The sequence below is a fragment of the Capra hircus genome, chromosome 7, assembly GCF_001704415.2.
Source record: "Capra hircus breed San Clemente chromosome 7, ASM170441v1, whole genome shotgun sequence".
Taxonomy (NCBI): Eukaryota; Metazoa; Chordata; class Mammalia; order Artiodactyla; family Bovidae; genus Capra; species Capra hircus.
In genome coordinates this window covers 71,791,350-71,800,057 of record NC_030814.1, presented here as the reverse complement: position 1 = coordinate 71,800,057, position 8,708 = coordinate 71,791,350, and positions in this window count along the sequence as shown.

The window sequence follows — 8,708 nt, the reverse complement described above, 5'->3', positions numbered from 1 at the left end:
TAGGGAAAACCACTAGACCATTCAGGTATGACCTAAATCAAATTCCTTATGATTATACAGTGGAAGTGAGAAATAGATTTAAGGGACTAGATATGATAGACAGAGTGCCTGGTGAACTATGGACAGAGGTTTGTGACATTGTACAGGAGACAGGGATCAAGACCATCCCCATGGAAAAGTGAAAGTGAAGTCGCTCAGTTGTGTCCGACCCTCAGCAAGAAATGCAAAAAAGCAAAATGGCTGTCTGGGGAAGCTTTACAAATAGCTGTAAAAGAAGAGAAGTGAAAAGCAAAGGAGAAGAGGAAAGATATAAGCATCTGAATGCAGAGTTCCAAAGAATAACGAGAGAGATAAGAAAGCCTTCCTCAATGATCAATGCAAAGAAATAGAGGAAAACAACAGAATGGGAAAGACTAAAGGTCTCTTCAAGAAAATTAGAGATACCAAGGAAACATTTCATGCAAAGATGGGCTCGATAAAGGACAGAAATGGTCTGGACCTAACAGAAGCAGAAGATATTAAGAAGAGGTGGCAAGAATACACAGAAGAACTGTACAAAAAAGATCTTCACGACCAAGATAATCACAATGGTGTGATCACTCACCTAGAGCCAGACATTCTGGAATGTGAAGTCAAGTGGGCCTTAAAAAGCATCACTACGAACAAAGCTAGTGGAGGTGATGGAATTCCAGTTGACCTATTTCAAATCCTGGAGGATGATGCTGTGAAAGTGCGGCATTCAATATGCCAGCAAATTTGGAAAACTCAGCAGTGGCCACAGGACTGGAAAAGGTCAGTTTTCATTCTAATCCCTAAGAAAGGCGATGCCAAAGAATGCTCAAACTACCACACAATCGTACTCATCTCACACGCGAGTAAAGTAATGCTCAAAATTCTCCAAGCCAGGCTTCAGCAATACGTGAACCGTGAACTTCCAGATGTTCAAGCTGGTTTTAGAAAAGGCAGAGGAACCAGAGATCAAATTGCCAACATCCACTGGACCATCAAAAAAGCAAGAGAGTTCCAGAAAACCATCTATTTCTGCTTTATTGACTATGCCAAAGCCTTTGACTGTGTGGATCACAATAAACTGTGGAAAATTCTGAAAGAGATGGAAATACCAGACCACCTGACCTGTCTCTTGAGAAACCTATATGCAGGTCATGAAGCAACAGTTAGAACTGGACATGGAACAACAGACTGGTTCCAAATAGGAAAAGGAGTACGTCAAAGCTGTATATGGTCACCCTGCTTATTTAACTTATATGCAGAGTACATCATGAGAAACACCGGGCTGAAAGAAACACAAGCTGGAATCAAGATTGCCGGGAGAAATATCAATAACCTCAGATATGCAGATGACACCACCCTTATGGCAGAAAGTGAAGAGGAACTCAAAAGCCTCTTGATGAAAGTGAAAGAGAAGAGTGAAAAAGTTGGCTTAAAGCTCAGCATTCAGGCAACTAAGATCACGGCATCCAGTCCTATCACTTCATGGCAAATAGATGGGGAAACAGTGGAAACAGTGTCAGAGTTTATTTTTGGAGGCTCCAAAATCACTGCAGATGGTGACTGCAGCCATGAAATTAAAAGACGCTTACTCCTTGGAAGGAAGGTTATGACCAACCTAGACAGCATATTAAAAAGGAGAGACATTACTTTGCCAACAAAGGTCCATCTAGTCAAGGCTATGGTTTTTCCAGTGGTCATGTATGGATGTGAGAGTTGGACTGTGAAGAAAGTGAAAGTGAAGTCGCTCAGTCGTGTCCGACTCTTTGTGACCCCATGGACTATAGCCCACCAGGCTCCTCCGTCCATGGGATTCTCCAGGCAAGAATACTGGAGTGGGTTGCCATTTCCTTCTCCAGGGGATCTTCCCGACCCAGGGATCGAACCCAGGTCTCCCACATTGCAGGCAGACGCTTTAACCTCTGAGCCACCAGGGAAGAAAGCTGAGTGCCAAAGAATTGATGCTTTTGAACTGTGGTGTTAGAGAAGACTTTTGAGAGTCCCTTGGACTGCAAGGAGATCCAACCAGTCCATTATAAAGGAGATCAGTCCTGGGTGTTCATTGTAAGGACTGATGCTAAAGCTAAAACTCCAATACTTTGGCCACCTCGTGCAAAGAGTTGACTCATTGGAAAAGACTCTGATGCTGGGAGGGATTGGGGGCAGGAAGAAAAGGGGACGACAGAAGATGAAATGGCTGGATGGTATCACCGACTCGATGTACATATAATTATATATATATATATAATTTTTATAATTAAATATATATAATTTTTCCTGGAGGAGGGCATGCAACCCACTCCAGTATTCTTGCCTGGTGAATCCCAGGGACAGAGGAGCCTGGCAAGCTACAGTCCATAGGGTTGCAAAGAGTCAGACATGACTGAAATGACTTAGCATGCACACACACACACACACACACAAAGGATTTATATCTATTTATATATTATATATAAATATAAATATATAACTGAATCACTTAGCTGTACAGCAGAAACTAACACAGCATTGTAAATCAACATACTTCAATAAAAATAAATAAACAACAAACAGGGAGTGAACTGAAGTGAAGAATTAGGTCCCAGCACATTCTTGTGTAAACACATGTCACTTCATGGCTAACTGCGACTCTTCAGAATCATCCTTTAGGGAAAGCAGTCTTTTCAGTAAATGGTTGAAGTCTCTCATGAATCCATTCAGTTCAGTCCAACTCTTTGCGACCCCATGGACTGCAGCACACCAGGCTTCCCTGTCCATTACCAACTCTTGGAGCTTTACTCAAACTCAGGTCCATGAGTCAGTGATGCCGTTAGAAACTGAACTGGGCTGCCAGTGACAGAGGCCAACCTGTGGCTTCATCCCATAGGGCTTTTAATTGTTTTTAAGTGATGTATGGTTGAGCTTAACTATATTAGTTTCAGGTGTACAACAGTGATTCAATATTTTTATAATTGCATACCAAACAAAGTTATGATAACCTATTGACTGTATTCCCTGTGCTGTACATTATATCCTTGCATCTTATTTATTTTACACACAGTAGTTTGTACCTCTTAATCCCCTTCATCGATGTTACCCCTGCCCCTACCCTCACCCTGTGGTGACCAGTAGTTTGTTCCCTGTATCTGTGAGTCTGTTTCTCTTTGGCTTTGCAGGGGGCACAATGAGCAATATGCAGGATCTTCGTTCTCTGACCTGGGATCCCAAGCCCCACTGCAGTGGAAGTGTGAAGTCTTAACCACTGGACTGCCAGAGAAGTCCCAGTCTGTTTCTGTTTCGTTATAAATTTCCTTTTCTCTCAGGAAACAAAGTGTTCAGCATCAGGTATGCAGGGTTGGCAGGACTGCTGCAGCCAGCAACTCCTTCTGCCTTTCTGCTGTGACATGGGATAGTGTCCTGGAGTTCACCTCTTGGATGGCCACTGCACTTCCGAACATTAGGTGCACATCCCAGGAAGGAGCAGGGGCAGGGGCAGAAGGGTGAGCGTCAGGCTGAGCCGGCCCCTTCAAAGAGCATTCTGGAAGCACCACTTGATGACTCCCACTAACTTCTCACCACCACCAGCAACAGAGCTGGAAAAGGTCACCCTGGATTAAATCTAGGTTTTGACAGGAGTGAAGGACATAGCACACATCTGGAAGACAGCGTCCCCCAACTGAGTGTGTGAAGCCTGCGGGTATTTTTCTAAGATCTAGAAAATCTTTTATGGTTTGAAGGTGATATAATTAGAAAGTAAAAAAAAGCTAATGGATTCCAATTAGCTCAAAATTAAAATTGCTTATTTTTTAAAAGAGGGATCAGGAAATATATTAGAAAAAATTTGATAAATAAACTAGATTGAGCTCAACATACAATAAAATAATTAGAATAAAAGTCATGAGAAATAGGAATTTTTAGACAGAAAACTACCAACTTTACTGAGGGACATAAAACTAATTTCCACAGCCAGAGAGTCCATGTTACAAAATGGAAGCAAAGAGCAGCATAATTTGTATTAATAGTAACAGTTACTGGGGGCTCTGTCTTGGCAGACAGGCATTATTCCGTGTAATGGGTTCACGTATGCGTTGCTCTCAGAAATCCTGAGGCAGACAGATCTGACCCCCTATTACGATGACACAGAGACACACAGGAGTTGAACTTGATCCTGTCAAGGTCCAAGGGTGAAGGAAGGATTCAAGCACAGCCAGAAGTCTACAACCACTGCGTTTATCACTATTTCCATCTAAAATTTCACATAATCCCCCCCCAGCTTTGCTGAGGTACAACTGACATGTAACATGTGGGTCAAGGTACTGTCTTTATGGTATGTTCGGGAAGGAGGGGTCTGGAGCTGCTGGGTGCGTGTAACAGGCTGAGGTGGACGCTTGATGGAATTCTGTCTGTGCTAACTCTAGAGAAGCTGGGAGGAGAAAGACAACCAAAGGTCCCACCAGGGCTCAGAGTTCAGATTTTAGCTAAAGTACACACTCGTGCCTAAGAAGAAAGAGAAGGAAGCCCAGGAGAAGGAGCTCCCACTCAGGACGGCAAAGAACCTAGGCATGGGGCACCTGGGCCTGAGGGGGAACGACTGGGAAAGGAGGCGGAAACACTGTGGAGAAGCTTCAGGGGGGTCTGAGGGTTGGTACACGGGAAACACTGCAAGTTAAAAACGAGGCAAGTGGCAACCCAAGGAAAAGCTCAAAGCTGCACAGTCAGGCGCTGGAACTGGGTTGGCTCTACCTGGCTTGAAAGTAGAATACATTTGCATCGTGATAATGATCACTTCTTTAGCTAAAAATAGGGACATAATCACATTTGGAGGTTGGGGAGAAGGCGGACGTGAAAGAGCTGTATCATACAAGGAAGTGAATGCATAATGCTGAACACTTAGATATTCAGACAAAACAGGCATATCATTTAGAAACACAAAAGTAACTGCCAGGAAAAAGAGCTAAGAGCTGAAAATCCCTGCCCCTGGAGAGCAGAACTGGGGATCGTGGAGAGTGGTCATTTTTGTTGCTGCTGCTATGGCCTTTGATGTATTTGATTTTTAAATCATTGCATGTATTATTAGATGTGGGTTTTTTCTTTTTGATGGAGACCATTTTTAGTCTTTATTGAATTTGTTACAATAATTGCTTCTGTTTTATGTTTTTGGTCTTGGGGCTGAGAGGCATGTGGGATCTTCGCTCCACAACCAGGGAACAAACCTGTATCCCTGCACTGAAAGGCTAAGTCTTCACTGGACCACCAAGGAAGTCCCTATTTGATATGTTTTTAAATAAACACACAACAGAATTGATACTACCTGTAAGTTATTTCAATGAACACATGTAACTGTTTTTAGCAGTTCTCCTTGGCAAAAACTTCAGTTCCTGATGTGATTGATACAGTTTCTGCTTTGAGGGGGTCTCCTCCTTTCTTAGTCACAAATGTTTCTGGGGTGTGATTCTCTAGGGTCTGTCAGGTAGATGACACTTTCTTACTTAAACGGTGAGTTGGCCTATTTACGGGAACTTGTATTGCTGTGCACACTCAGCGTGACATGAACTTTGCTCTCAGATGATATGCATGGATGAACAGAAACATAAGCAATTCAAGCAATGTTAAGAATTAGGCTACAGCCTAAAAGCATTTATTTTTGCATTCCAGGTTTAAATTTCTGTAAGTAGATTTTAGAGAGAGTCTCATTATCAAAATTCTGAATTGGAATGCTCAAGGCTGAAGAGCTGCCACAAAACGTCGCTCCAGCCCACAAATCTGGGACTTCAAACACCAGCCCAGGAAAAAGTAGAGGCTCTCCCTCAAATGAAGTTCCCTTCAAGGGAGGCCATGCTCTTGGAAACTGAGGGAACTCTGACACTGGGTCTCCAAGAGAGAGAATATGAGAGTAAAATTCTAATGATTCCATCCTAAGTTTGGGAATTTTCTTACTAGGTAATATTTGACTGGAATGTTAGCAGGAATGAGCTGCCAAGGGGTGCTTTCTGGGGCTTGTCCTGACCCTGTTCCTTGCACTCACCCTTAAATGGAGATTGGTTAAGGAGATGGATGCTTGGGCTCTAGAGTTACAATGCTGTACTTGTCTGCTTTCTGGGGGAAGAGTAGGGAGTACTGTTACCAAATGGATTTTGTGTCCAAGATGATGAACACTGAAATTTTCCCAGTTTCATTCTAGATAAAGCAATATTTCTACTGGACTGTTTTACTGTTATCATAGGTTTTCAGAATGCTTTGTAGTGAGTTTCTGGAAGCCACCAGAGAATGCTAATATGGACAGCATCTATGGTGTGCACAGGCCTCCTCTTTTTTGAAAAATGCATATTGCCAGGCTCTGCCCCAGCAGTTTGGGTCAGTTGGCCTGGTGCCCCTGGACCCCACTCTGAGAGCTATGGGCTACCTTACGCTGATACTTGCATGTCTGCACCCAGCCCTCCCAAGACGGGAAAGGGGAGCACACTTACGGTCCTCAAAGGCCTGGACTTTGGCACCCAGTGCTCTGATGAACTTCTCCTTTACTAGCTGCAAGCATGCCTACGGTATGTTACAGCAGGTGGAGGAGGTCCGCAGCCACTTAACGTGACAGTCACCTGTGGCCCTGCATGTACAGGGACTGCCCTTCCCCACCGCCAGAAATGGGAAGAGGCCGGGAGTGATGTCCCCAAGGGTTGGCACATGTCAGTCCAAACATCGCCCATCTAGACTGCAGAGTCAGCATAAGGCACTGGCAAGAGGCTCACATCTGCTGGGGGAAATGACTGTCTTCCAACAACTGGATGACCGAGGGCCCAGGATGGCAGAGTGATCAAGGCCAAGGCACTTCCTCTCAACTGGAGCTCAGGAGAGAACCAGGTGGCGGTGAGGAGCGGTGGTGGGGGTGTGTGCATGGTCCAATCATCCGCTGCTGCATAAAAAGCCACGCTGAAACTTGGTGATGTAAAACAGCAATCTCTTTTTGTTGATGTTAACCATTTGTTTATTCATTTACTTACTGATGGACTATTTAAAGAAATATCAGAATGTTTCTTTTCCTTTTGGCTGTACCATGTGGCACGCACAGGATCCTAATTCCCCTACCAAGGACTGAACCCACGCCCCCTGCAGTAGAAGCACAGAGTTCTAACCACTGGACCACCAGTTAAGTCCCAGCAATCCCTTTAGGACTCTCTGGTTCAGGGATACGGAAGGAGCAAAGGAATTGCTCCACATCCAGTCCATGACATCGGGGGCTTCTGCTGAAGGACCTGGACAGCTGATGCAGGAGCCCGGATGGCTTTTTCCCTCGCATGTCTGCACCCGGAGGCTGAGGGACGGGACCAGCTGGGACTGGAGGCCTGCTTCCACGGTGGCTCGGGGCTCCCGGGGCCAGTGTCCCAGGTAAGCGGGTGAAGCTGCCTGGCCTTTAAGGCCAGCCTCAGAAGTCACAGCACCTCACCTCTGCCACATTCCACTAACGGAGGCAAACAGAAGCCCACCGGACGTAAGGAGGGGCAGACAGAACATGGAGCCTACCTCTTGAGTGGAGAAACAGGAGAGAACTTTGGGCAGTGCTGTCAAACGAGCACAGCAGGTCTCAGAAGAGTGGATGATGTAAGACAGTAACAGAAGAAAACCTCCCAGAGCCAAATAAAGACACAAGTGTCAAACAAAAGAGATGCCTAGTGCCAAGGAAGCGAGAAAAAGAAAAAGATTCAGACCCAGACACATCCTGGCCACGTTTCAAACCATCAAACAAAAATACTCCAAAAAACTTCTAGAAAGAAGAATCAGAGAGGAGCAAGAATCAGAAGATGACATCAGACTTATAGTTGACCTCACTAAACGCAAGTATAAGATCAAAATAAACCTGTTTTCAGAGAAGAATTCAGAATGATAACTTCCCCTGAACTGTCTCTAAGAGAGTATCTAAAAGGCATATTCCACAAAACAAAACACAAAATGCAAAAGGGCCTGGAACACAAGAATTGGAGAGCAAAGAGACCAGGAAGGCAAGTCAGTGCACATTTTAAGAACAGCCATTTATAACCAAAATCCCAAACAATTTCTGTTGGTTTCCTGTTCTGCCCCTCCCTCAGGAGGGTGGCTTAATGCTGACTACTTAAGATTAGTACCACAGGATACCGAGGGGACCCCAGTTCAGACACTGAGGTTTCTGGAGTGCTCAGCCAAGCAGTTGTGTCTAAGTGCATCAGCTGAGACTGGGAGCGTCTGCCTCAAGCCACCCAGTTTATTGTGAATCCCTGTCTCCTCCACAAGGCTTCAAGCAAGGCAGAGCAGGGTTTGCCCACTCCCCTCCTAACATCCCTTCTCCATGAGATCCACTCCCTCCCACATTCTCAATGACAAGTGACGCTCCTACTAAATTTACCAACTTAGCCATTTAACGTCGTTCCTCCTTCTACATATTCGATTCTCCTTCTGATCACCCTTGCATGAGTTGGAATTAATTTCAACCATGAGTAAAAGAAAACTACACATGCATGTAAGTTTGATTTCTCTCCTTGTGAATGCCCTCTGCAGCAGTGGCGGGTCCAGGGACCCTGGTGTGCCACCCTCCAGGCAGCCGCGTGCCCAGCAGCCTGCTGTCTGCAGGTTAGTCATCATCTCTAAGCCACAAGCCCACATCTTTATACTGTTGTGTGGTGCTGTGTCTGGAACTCTGTAAACTATGCTTGTCATGCTCCTTAGCCAGCCAGCCTCCTGCTGGGTTCTGCTCT